Raw genomic sequence first — 13,323 nt, forward strand, 5'->3', positions numbered from 1 at the left:
GATGATGATGCTCAGAAGGGACTGAGGACAAGAAAGCAGTGAGTATGAGGAGTTATCACAGAATTGATCTAAGATCTACATAAACTACAATATATACTAATAAAATTAGACAAAATTCATTTAACAACTAAAGATAAATGATAATGTAAAAATTGACTGAGCCACCAGAATCAAAGGGTAATGATCAATGGCTTGACATCATCAGTGACCTGTAACAAATGGAATACTTCAATTGTCAACACTGGGACCAACAGCGTTCAATATCTTAATCAATGATCTGGATGATAACACAGAATTCACCCTCAGCAAAAGTGTGAGTGTTACCATATAAGGGGAGTGACTGATATGCCAAATGGCAGAGCTATTGTTCAGAGGGACCTCTAAAAGGCTGACGGCTGAGCCAAAAGAAATCTATTGAATATCATCAAGGAGACTGTACACCAGTACAACTGAGTAAATAACAATGTACTATTCACCTAGGTATGATTCTGTCTTAACATCTCCCTGTCTCCAGTTCCTTGAACATCGCAGATTATGTCAACCAACAGTGTAATTTTTGTGTAAACCTCCTGGAAAACATTGTAGCAAAATTCCAGAAGCAGAACCAGCTCTGGACAAAATAGGTCAACAACATCCTAAAGCTTTTGTTCTTTTTCTTGGTTCTATAGAATTGGAAATATATACGATATCACAACTGATGGCTCATATACATTGCAATCACTGGTTAGAGGAGGCACTGGTCTAGCCTGGGCTTGAGGGCAATTTTACAGAATTCTTATTAAATTACAGACTCCTTCAGTAAATCTCTAATGCCAGGAGCCTGATTCAAAGACTAGTGAAAGCCGTGTACAAGGAACTGGAGTGAATTATATTACTTATTATTGTCAGCTCATTGTTTACAGACATGGTCAGTAAATCTGTAGCAGTAGCAAGGAAGTGTATATATGTACATTCATGTGCACATACATATGCACAAGGAGGAACATGCTCAGCCATTTACTGAGGAATTGAAATCAAAATCATCAAATTACATCTATATGGCATCTCAAAAGTAGAATAGTAAACAGAGGACTTTTGGTGGAAATATATCTTTTGCATTCCTGATCTGAATGAGCTTTGGCCTTTTAGTCGTGTGATAGAAGGTATTCTTCTGAAGAGATGAAGAAAGATGGTGATTGATGTTCATAGATCTGTATCAATGAATTAGATGAGGAAAGCAACTTGTTTTCTAGTATAACTAAACTTTGGTTATATATCTAGTAATACGTAACTGGAATTTATGATGGGGAAATCCATAGATTGTTTCTCAACAGAACTTGGAACTCACAGGAAAAAGGTGACTGAACAAAAAGGTCCCAATGTGACATTGGCCAAAGGTGCTAATATATTGTATGAACAAGGCAGTACTGGACATCGGTACAGTTCTGGATCCCTTTCCCCACCCTCGACGTGGGGGAGCCCAGTTGTGGTTCCTTCTCCATCTGAAGAACCATTCCGACGTCTTGAAAGGACGGGGAAAGGGGACTCCAGCGACAGGGTTTTTCAGGCCCCGAGCCTGGAGGGGAGAGGTGCTCCCCCCTCCCCCCAGCACCCACGTGGCCCCATGGCTGGTACAGAGACAGCACACCGGGCGTGGAGAGGAGGCAAGAGAGTGTTTATTGTTGGGGATGTCACATTTATAGGGTTAGGGAGAATCACAGGTCTCAAGGGGCTTACAGGAACACCCAATCACAGGAAAGGGTTAACAAGGACCAATGGGATACCTCAGGACACCTTGTATGGGAGACAATAGCTTCACAGGGGGGTGTTGGGAAGAAGAAACACGTGTTTACAAAGAGACCACAAAGAGCCATCCTAAGACATGTTCAAACAAGTTTCTCATCAGACTTAGTGCTACATACAGTGATTTCATAATCTTCATATTTTCTAGCATTGAAAATGATGTATTATCTGTGGCTAATATGCAGGAATTATGTGAAAACCTAAGAGACGCTTGTAGAAAGAAGTAAAGAACTGAAGATTTACTCTTGAAGTATTAAAAATTAGTATAATAATTTTGCAAAACAAATTGGTGGAAGAAAAACATGACTGGTTGTGTTGGTTTAAAACAAATGCCAGGGTGGAGTCTTCAACAAATGAGCTCCCTCCCTTTTTCACCAATACAGAGAGACAAAATGTAAGGAGATAAAAACAAAAAAATAAGTTTACTGACAAGAAATATAGCAGCAAAACCAACAATATAAATAGAACAGTTCAAACGAACAACAGATAGAAATTGTCTCTACTTCCCTCTACTCCCCTCATCCCCAAAATTCCAGGGACAAAAGCGCAAATCCTAGCAAAAAAACGGTTGTCTACAAAGAGTTATACTATTAAACTGCTCACTCCCTGCCACCCAGTCAGGCTCACATCCTGACCACAGCAGCGGTGTTAGTCTAGAGGCGTTTTGTTCCCTGTCTCGTGGCTGCCTCCAACCCCGGTATTGTCCAAGCTGGCTCAGCCGGGGTTCAGGCCACTGGAGCCTGAACTGGAGCCCGAGCTCAGCTGGTCTGTGGAGCAGCGGCGGGATCAGCCATGTGACGGGCTCTCTCCCTCCTCCCGCAATGGTAGTGAGGTTCCAGCTGCAAAAGCGGCAGCAAAGTCGTGACTCTGTTTTGCGATGGCTACTGGCGGCTTGCCAAGGTCCCGGAGCGGCTTCGACCCGCAGTCAAACCCTCTCTCCGAGGCAGCAGTGTCCACAAGCAGCAGCAGTGTCCACAAGCAGCAGCAGTGTCCACAAGCAGCAGCGGTGTGGACGGTCCGGGGCAGCTGCCAGGAGGCGGATGGCGGCCGGGACTCCGGGCCGCGGGGATCCCACACAATGGAGTGGATTCTCCCTCCACCTCCAGCGTCTTTCTTTTTCCCTCCTCCCACTCCCTGGCTCAAGTGAAGGGTTTGCTCATAGAGAAGCAGTATGCCAAAATGGAGTTGAAAAAAGGGGATAGAAGCCAAAACCTATTTAACTGTGACACTGGTATAGGCTATATTTATTTGAAAAAATACTTTGGTACAAAAGGAGTCTATTAATAGATCAGTGTTGATGCTGGAACTAATTTTATTTGCATCGTATGGTATTTGGAAGATTTTACTTCACATTAGTCTTAATTTGGTCTTCTGTGGGTAAAATTCCCACTATACATGTAATGCAAAGCTTTCTGAAGAGCTATCATATCATAAACCTTTGCTTCCTTGAGTGTGGGCTCTTAGGGGAATCTCTTTGGATGCCTCACATTATATTTTCTCCTGCCTCATGAAGATGATGGCAGCAGATCAAGAGACATCAGTTGCCCCTCACCACTATTTCCTATACAAAGATTAAGGTATAGAATCTTTAATTCAGGTCCTGTGCAATTTTCAAGTGGTGCCATGTATGTGCTGCCTCCTCCATCTTCCTGAATCCTCAGTCAATATATTTACCAGCAAAGGAACAGGAAAAGTTCTGACTCCAAGGTTATGGGATACTTTCTTTCCTGGAACCAGGTGGATGATACCAATAAGGTAACTAAGGCTCAAATGAGAAACTGGTCCTATTTTCCTGGGCTAGAACAGCAACATCTGTGACATTTTGGTGGTGCTGTTCTACATTGTGGTGGATGCTGTATGCCCTCCTGCCACTGGGTCATGAGATTGTCATCTATATGAATGGTAGAGGAAAAGGGGTAACATGGCTTAAAATCAGTAAAAATCAAGAACAGAGTCAGAAGCTGTGAGAAAAATGTGATGACCAAAATCATCATCATTTTAGCCAACATGATCCCCTAGAAACTAACTCTGAAAAATCTGGCCTATATGGTCTAATTAAAGGGACAAACACTACATTTGCAGTGGTGGTAAGAATGAAGGAATCCTTAGCAGTTGCCCCATTCTCCAGATCCAGTAGGCCCTTCTCCTTCAGGAGATCTGAACTTCTAAAGGACTTGGGTACGGCAGCTCTGTAGTCTGGGAGTGCATATTAGCTGATCAGGTTAATCTCCACTTCTTCCTATCCTTGTCCTAGTATTGTTACCTGGAAGCATGGTTTGGCAGCATTGTCAGGAAGACCTCCTGAAGCAGGTACAACAGGCACTTATCCAGGACATCCTGCTCCTGAGATTCCACCTGATCTCTAGGTGGACCCAAAACTATCGATCCTGCTGAACATCCTGGATAACACTTGTGATGACAAGCTCAATGGTCTCCCTCTTCTCTGTCTTCTCCTCTGTCCAAATCACCATGTAGGTACCGGGGCACTACAGCATCTGATTCAGGATGGCTCTTCTGGTGCAAGCTGCCTACTTTCTCTGGAGCACGTGGAGGCTGCAAAACCGCTTCATCAGAGGAGAACAAAAGAACAAGTCTGAACAAAAGAACAGTCCTGTGTCTGTGATGTAATGTGTAATGTGTTTGTGAAGACATGACACATTAATTATCTGTCTAATGTCCTCTTTCCCACAGATCACAGCTCCTGAAGAACACAGTTTCTGCAGATCATAGACCTATTTTTGCCCTGATCAGTTCCTGTGAGGGATGGCTGAAAATAAGCTCTGAATAGAATAGGTAGATGAAGCAGGATTAATGGTATCTCAAAGACTAGAGGGCTGGCAGCAAATATGAAGGCATTTGGTCTCTATATATCATGAAAAGCAGTTTTTGAAGTCTCAGGTTTTTGAAGACTAAAGTACACTTGCACGGTAGGTGGGAAGTACTTTGGCATCCTGAGTGAAGGCATTTGTTGGTTTCATTTCCTCTGGAAGGGGGTGGGTGTGGGGGGGGGGGGGATGAGGAGGTGTGTGAATGTGTGGTCTGAAGCTGCTTAGAGAACTAACTCAGCAGATAATAAGTGAAAGGATTTTCTACAAAACCTCATTATTTCTCCTATCCAGACTGTGAATGCAGACATAGCCTTAGACAACTAATTTGATTCTGGAACATTTAAAACTTTTCTTCTAGTTGCAGTGTCTCTAGACTGCCCTTGGGTTTTTTTCCTTAGCTTTTCCATCTACTGCTGTGAAGGCTGTAAATGATGTTTGAGTTTGTGGTTTTGGTTGGTTGCTTGTTTATTTTAAAGGTGGTTAGGTTTCATGCCCTCAGATTCTAATATCAGGACTTTAGAAAATATATAAAAACTGTGATATCAGGCTATCTTTGTAGTGAATAAATAAATACTATAGTTCTCTTGGAGTAACATCATATCCTCTGAGCTCCTTCATGCTTCTTGTGCCCTGATTGATTGATGCCTTTATTGATTTATGGCAAACATAATTAAACACCCTCTAAGTATTCAGTTAAAAATTAAAATGGTTTCTGAAGACAAAACAGACAAACAACAGAAGAAAAACATAGAAAAAAAAGAAAACCCATGAACGATCCCACTTTACTAGCTTTAACTGTTTCAGGGGGTTGTTTGTTTTAATGTTGAGGGTAAATAAGCTTTTCCTGCAGTGCGGTTCTGCCAGCATATGTACCGGTACTTAATGAAGATGTGGTAAAAAGGAGTATTCAGAAATAGGCAGAATGGAAATTAAGTCTGCCTCTAGGCATGTTTATATATGCAAATCAAACAATAGAATATTACAAGGGGTTTTGTTAAATATTTTGAAAAACAAAAACTTGTGGACTATTTTGTAAGTGTCAATTCTGAATGAGGCATTTGAGCACAGAAGTACTCAAGAACCCTTCTCTTTTCATTTCATTCCAAAGAACGCATACCAATTTTAAACCACTGGAATATGACATGCAAATATGTAAAAATGCATGGAAAGTTTGCGCACGTATTGAATGAGCAAACACAGCATAGGATTTGTCTGGACAAGGTGTTGGGTCGTCTTGTTTAGAGTGAACTTTTGCCAAGAAAGGTTGGACCAGATGATCCTTGATGTCCCTTCCAACCTGGTATTCTGCAATTCCGTGGTTTGAAAGGGTGCAGCTTTTATAGTGTATTGGTCCTCATTTATTTTGCATTCTTAAACAGTATAGTTCTCTGATAACATGTTTAAGAAGGGGGGGAGGGGAAATCCTGCTGTGCAACTGCAGAGAAGAGAGTGAAAATACGTGAGATAAACAGCCCTGCAGACAGCAAGGTCAGTGAAGAAAGAGGGTGAGCATGTCCTCCAGGTGCCAGAGCAGATTCTCCTACAGCCTGTGGTGCAGACCATGGTGAGGCAACTATGCCCCTGCAGCCCATCAGGTCCACTGTGCAGCAGAGATCCACCTGCAGCCCCTGGAGGACACCATGCGGGAGCAGGGGATGGTCTTGGCAGGATCTGTAGACCCTCGGAGGGAGAAGCCCATACTGGAGCAGGTTTGCTGGCAGGACTTATGACCTCATGGGGAACCCAGACCAGAGCACTCTGCTCTTGAAGGACTGCACCCTGTGGAAGGGACCTATGCTGGAGGACTTTGTGAAGAACTGTAGCCTGTAGGAAGGACTTACATTGCAGAAATTCGTGGACGACTATCTGGAGCAGGGGAAGAGTGTGAGGAATCTTCTCCCTGAAGAGAAAGGAGTGACAGAGGCAACATGTGATGAACTGACCATTCCTCTGTCTCACTGCATTTGTAGGAAGGGAGAAGGTAGAGAAAATCAGGAGCAAAGAGGGGACGGAGGGAAGGCATCTTGAGATTTGGGTTCATTACCCTACTCTGATTTGACTGGTAATAAATTAAACTAATTTCCCCAAGCTAAGCCTGTTTTGCCCTAAGCCTGTTTTGCCTGTGATGGTAATTCGTGAGTCATCTCTCCCTGTCCTTATGTGTGTCCTTATGTCCAGCCAGGGTCAACCACTACAATGTACTTACTGAACAAAATCAAATTCTTCATACTTTGAGGGGAAGGGGTAAATATGAAAATAAAACAAGACAGTTATAGATATAATTACTTATATATTGAGCAAATATGAAGAATCACCTCAATTGAAAAATGTTTTAAAAGCTTTAGAGCTTTATGGTGACAGACCTCATAGGCCACACAGCTTGTGTGAAATTGGATTCCATGTGATTATTTTTGGGCAATAATTCAGAGCAAATAACATCAAGAAAGCCTTGCATAAATCCTGACAGAAAAAGGGGATTTAAATCAAACTAATAGGTTGCAAAACATATGAAATATGCTTTGTACTGTGCCTTGGAGACACATGGCCAAATCCATATTCAAAAAGTAAAAACAAACCAGAATGATTTGAAGAATAAATCACTTGTCATCGTGATCTTTAAAAATGCCAGAATTTAATGCAAAAATATAATCCTAACATTTATTGCAGCAAAAATAAATGTCAACATATTAGACTTAACTGGCTAAGCCTTGTGGTAGCATTTCTACAAAGTGAAAGGAACATGACAAGTTGTATTTCACATTTCTTAGAATAAGATTTGGTCTTCTTTATCATAAGCAGTAGATTTAAACACTTTATTTTAATTTACTTCACAGTATTGAGAAAAACATTGACTCAGATAAGAAGTGGAATACCATATACACTTTTCTCTGAAGCAATCAATCAATTTTAGAAGCTAAATATGTAATATGACAACACTAGAGCTTTGCAGTGGAATTCAAAATGTAGCATAAAATGTTTGTGACATTTCACAGACACTACTTAGAAACATATCTGCTATATCTAGAACATTGTAAAAGTTATAGTCTACTATTAGTTATAATAGATATATCTTCATAAACATGTAAATACACATTACTGTACAGGACTATAAACGAGAGCATCTTTTGACTACAGCTAGGTAAATAACCAGAGGCAAACATTGTTCTAATTCCTTCTCAGACTTTGATTTTGTGTAACACTTGTGTGCACTTCCTCTCCTTCCATTACTTATGCCATTATGCTTTGCAAAGTGTGTTCCTATACATTATCTTTCCATTACTGACATAATTACACATATGAAACTTAGGCGTCATAGAGACTGTCAGTTTTTAAAGCCTTTTATTCCTAGAAAGTAATCCAAATTCATTGAAAATTAATACATTTCTTCTTGTTATAGGAGTAGTAGCATAGCCTTCAAGGCATTTTAAATTATTGTTTGTTTCCTCACAGGGTTAAAATGTTTAGATCATTTTCTTTTAGTCAAAAAATAATATTTACATAAGTCTAGAATAATAGAGTAATGTAAATATTAAAACATCAATATAACTGCATTAAATATCTATATGAAGTAATATTGTAAAGAAAGGATTGTAATTGAAATTTTTAAAAGTGCTTTAAATTAATATATTTAAACTTGCAAAAGTTAATCATTTGAGAGATGACAGACTTGTATTCCATGCAATATTGTTTCAGCCTCTTGGTGTTTTCTCTCTGACATATCAGAGAGACAAGGATTTTCTCTTTAAAAGAAAAAGTGTACAAAGAATGGAGTATGTGGCCATGTAACTAAAGAACAAAAGTTTACAGGGTTGTCAGAATACAGAACAGTTATCTATATGAGAATTACTGTTCAGTATAAACTGTCCATTTTATGGCCTTAAAGGTTATATAGGCAGTGATACAAAAGAATATAACATTTAGTTTTGCTTTATGCTTTCTTTTAGTGTTCAGTATTCAGTGTTTTTTTGCAAAACAACGGCAGAAACAAATATTATATCTAATAGTCTCTCCATGATTCAGGGAAGATTGTGTATGTTATATAAAAGAACCCAGTGCATTTTCCCATCTTTCTTGCTCCAGGAGGGGCAGCAAAACTTTTCTGCAGCCAGAGCTGCCAAGACTTGCTGCTGTGTCTGACTGGTGTTGCTGCTGGCAGTGGTCTTGTTGGAGCTCCCCATGAAACCTAGCCTAAGAATTGGGAATCTTAAATGATTTACCAGAGTAAATGAAAGAGGAAAGTCTAGGAGAAGAAAGAGAGTGCTCGAAGTAGTATGAAGTGGTCTTTAGTAATGTAATGAGCCCATTAAAAGTGTCCAGAGTGGAAATTGGTCCTATTTACAGGCACAGATAATAGAAATAAACAAAGGGACAGTTTTCTAGCAAGTAGGTTAAAAAGACTCTACCTTAGAAAAGAGTATGATCACATGACATGATCAGAAGATCCAAGATTATTTGAAAGACTTTTTTTCTAATATCAAATATAAACATTCATCCCAATCTTTTCATGGAAACAAACTAAATTATTTTAGTTTTCACTTGGTTTTTGGGCATGCATAGGCTCAGTTAGTAAGAGGTATGACCAACTGACTTTTTATGAAGGAGTTGTCCAGGGAACTAAATACTTTCATTGTCTTATGCAGGGCCTGATATGGGCATTCTCCTTTCTCCTACTTATAGGCAAAAAGGGTGGTGCAAACTAAGTGCTAGGTCTAGTGGAAAATGAGTTGCAGGATATATTGATAAATGCATTTAAATTTGAAACTAGTTAATACTTTTGATAATAAATAAGGCTCACAAATGTTTAAGTACTACACTGTTTTGTATAAATGATAAAAATGTCCAAAAAATCTAATTACATACACTAAACATATGCTGCAATGAAAGAGTAATAAGATATTATAATGCTCTTTTTTAGAGGAAATAAAGCTTCTGTTTCAGTGCAATCTTATTTTTGTATAGCTTTTATATCCTGCAATTTACAGATTGTGTGTTTATAGATCTGAAACTGGTAGCCACTTAAAAATGTTTAAAAATTTCTACAGAAAAAATTTACTCAGCTTTTAACATATCACAAACTACATATAGCTCTGCTCATATACTTTTGTAGGTTACATGAAAAATGCTCCTTACTTTTCCTCTTCAAAATATCCCCATTGTATTTTTATCTGCTCATAAAACATTCACTAAAGCAAACAGAATGTTCAGACAGTAATATTCTATTTTATGTTTTCTCTACTTTGTAAGGAAGTTTTTTTTATTCTGATTTATGTATCATTGCCCCCTGCTGTTTGATAAAGAATTTTTTTTTTTTAAGAGTCAACATCTCAGTCTACTTTCTTTATTAGTGAAAAAGGAGTTGGACTTGAAATCATCTTCTCTTGTTATGATCTAAGATTCAGTATGCTTCTTTTTTTTTTTTCACCTGAAAGACTGAAGTAGCAAATAGTGCAGTCATTCAATTCAGCAATTATGGAAATGCTGCAAAATGAAAAAATGCTTTCAATACTGAGAATGCAGTATCTCTTCCTTTTTTTAGTTACTGTCTCGAGATACTGAATGCCTCATGTGAAAAAAGTTTTCCTTATGTATGCAGATCTATTAGACCCTTCTAGCCTTGAGAAGGATTCTCTGTTGCTTGATGACACTGTTCACTTAGATCTTCTCATTACTTTTCTCAATATAGTTCTTTTTGTTTTCCAAAATATTTACCTAAAAAAAGCTGAAGCCATTTCTGGTGTTAATTTTTTTCTTCTGGAAGTTACACAGAAATTTTGCCCAAGTGATACTTTTTCATATGGATGAGAATACCTGCGACTTCTCTAGTGGTATCTTAATATTACAAACCTATATATGACAGCTATTGACTGTGTCCACCAGCAGAAAAATGGTTGCCTTCTTCAGTGAATTTCTCTCATGCTAGGGAAGCTTTGACTGTACTAAAATGAGGGGGCTTTTTAATAAATAAGATACACAGACAATGACAGCAAAAACTTTGTGCAAAAGGCTTCCACAAGTCACAAAATCTCATCAGTGCCATCAGAATTGTGGGATTCTATTTAAATTTGTGGGTTTACTTAAAAAACTCTATTTGGAAATCTTATTTGGGCTTCTAATCCAAACCCACAGACATTTTATAAGACAACTGAAGCCCATGCAGAAGAACAGTGCATTTGTACCTTTGCCACTACATCCAAGGAGTAGATCTACCTACATGAAGGGGAGCCTGAAGACTCAGGCTAATATCCGGTGTACCTTGTCTGATGAGCTAGCCTGAATTAAAACCCCTGATATCTGGCTGTACCAAACAAAAGAGCATGCCTCAACCACAGCATCTTTCAGTAAGATGTCATTTTATTTTATGTTTGTCAGAGGCAAACTAAGAACACAGACAATTAATTAGCTCAAATGACTTGGATGACTTGACAGTTTGCCTGAGCCCTGAGGCTTCTTAGTATATATCCACAGTTTATAATGTAGTACAGAGCTGGTATGTCTGAGCCAGATCAGATGCTGTGTAGGTGTATTACATCAGTATAGATGCACAGCTCTACACAAGTTAATTTAGAATATTCCTTGCTTAAGGGAAGAAGCAGCTACAGATAGAGCCACAAATGTGGATTTTTCTGCTACTCAGCTAACCAGAATCACAAGTCTTTTTTGCAGAAAAGATTAACTGCCTCCATCTGCCTACATCACAGTAGAGTGAGGAATTAAGTTGATTGCACAAAAAATTACTTTGAAATTACCAAATGGTAGAAATATGTACTTCAAAAAGAATTTTTGTGAATTTTAGTGAGGCTCTTGGTATTGATCCTCAAAGCATCCTTCTGGACAAGTTGTCCAGCTGTGGGATGTGCAGATTCATGGTGTGCTGGCCAGGGCTGGAGGGCAAGGCTCAAAGGGTTGTAAGGAGTGGGGCTAGCACTCGCTGGCAACTGGTCATTAGTGGTGCTCCTCAGAGTTCAATTCTAGGAACAACTCTGTTAAATATTTTATGAATGATTTGGATGCAGGAGTTGAATACAAGGAGTCAAATTAAGTATGCTGATGGTACTAAACTGGGAGATGCTCTTGGCTCTCTCAAGGGCAACAGACCTTGTAAAGGGATTTAGATAGATTAGAGCATTTGGAAAACATCAGTGGCATGAAATTCAACAAGAATAAATGCTGTATTCTGCACCTGGGATGGAGTAACACCAGGTCAAATAGGGACAGTGGTTGGAGAGCAGCCCTGCAGAAAGGCATCTGGGGGTGCTGGTCAGGAGCAGCAAAATGTGAATCAGGAGTGTGCCCTGGCAGCCCAGAGGACAAACCCATCCTGGAGTACATGAAACAGCTTCACCAGTCAGTTAAAAGCTGTGATTATCCTGCTGTATTCAGTGCTGGTGCAGCCTTACCATGAGCACTGAAGGCAGTTCTGGACTTGACAATTTAAGAAGGATGTTCAGGTCTTTAAATATGTCCAGAGGAGGGCATCAAAGTTGGTGTAAAGGGCTGGAAGATGTGTCCTAAGGAGTGGCTGAGAACTTTGGCCTTGTCTGGTTTGGAGAAAAGGAGGCTGAGGGGTGACCTCATTGTTCTCTGCAACTTCCTGAGGAGGGGAAGTGGAGAGGGAGGTGCTGATCTCGGCTCCCTGGGGCCCAGGGATAGAACACATGGGAATGGCTCAAAGCTGCATCAGAGGAGTTTCAGCCTGGATCCTGGGAAGCATTTCTTTATTGAGAAGGTGGTCAAATCCTGGATCAGGCTTACTAGAGTGGTGGTTGATGCCCCAAACTTGTCAGTTTTAAGAAGCATTTGGGCAATGACCTTAATAATATGCTTTAAGTTTTGGTCAGCCCTGAAATGAGCAGGCAGATGGACTAGATGCTCACTGTAGGTCCTTCCAGCTGAAATTTCTATTCTATTCTATTCTATTCTATTCTATTCTATTCTATTCTATTCTATTCTATTCTATTCTATTCTATTCTATTCTATTCTCAGTTATCACTCACTCAGCCAGCATCGATATTTTGTCTACGGGAAGTGAAAAAGAAGCTCAAGACAAAAAAGAGAACACAGAAAGGCTCTGAAGGAGAAAGAGAGGATGAAATAGGTTTGAAGGATTAAAAAAGGAATATTTAGGTTGATGGAAAACTATAGGAACATGCTTTTTGTGGGGGAAGGTACAAGGAAAAACACTTTGGAGATATAGGAAGCTGACAGTGGAAATTTGGGAGAGAAAGGAAAAAACAAATATGTACAGAGGCATTTACATCCTTAGCAGAAGAAAAATAAATTGTAGACCAAGGTCTAGAACTGGAATCCTTGTTAATAGTGCTATTATAAATCTATGAGTCTGTATCCTGTTCCACTTGTAGCACTCCCATCTACACATACACATCCACATATTTCAGCTTTGTCTGCAAACACACCCCACTGGATCCAAACCTTGTAGCCATAAAATAAGAAAATATGTATTTATTTCTCAAGAAATTCCTCCCAAAATCTTTGTTCTGGTTCAGTGTTGCTTTGGATTTCCTGCAACAGAGCACAATATGTTATAATTTTTTCAGTGTTTGTTTAAAATATCTTGATATTACTACTAGTGAGTTTGTTTGCAGTCTTGTCCAAAGCTGGAGATTGTTGATGGCAAAGCTTGAAAGGACAAATTATCATTGTTATTTATTTAGAAAGCTTTAGTATGTTAGTACAAATCAATGGTGTTACTGTT

This window comes from Pseudopipra pipra, chromosome 4 (assembly GCF_036250125.1).
Source record: "Pseudopipra pipra isolate bDixPip1 chromosome 4, bDixPip1.hap1, whole genome shotgun sequence".
NCBI lineage: Eukaryota > Metazoa > Chordata > Aves > Passeriformes > Pipridae > Pseudopipra > Pseudopipra pipra.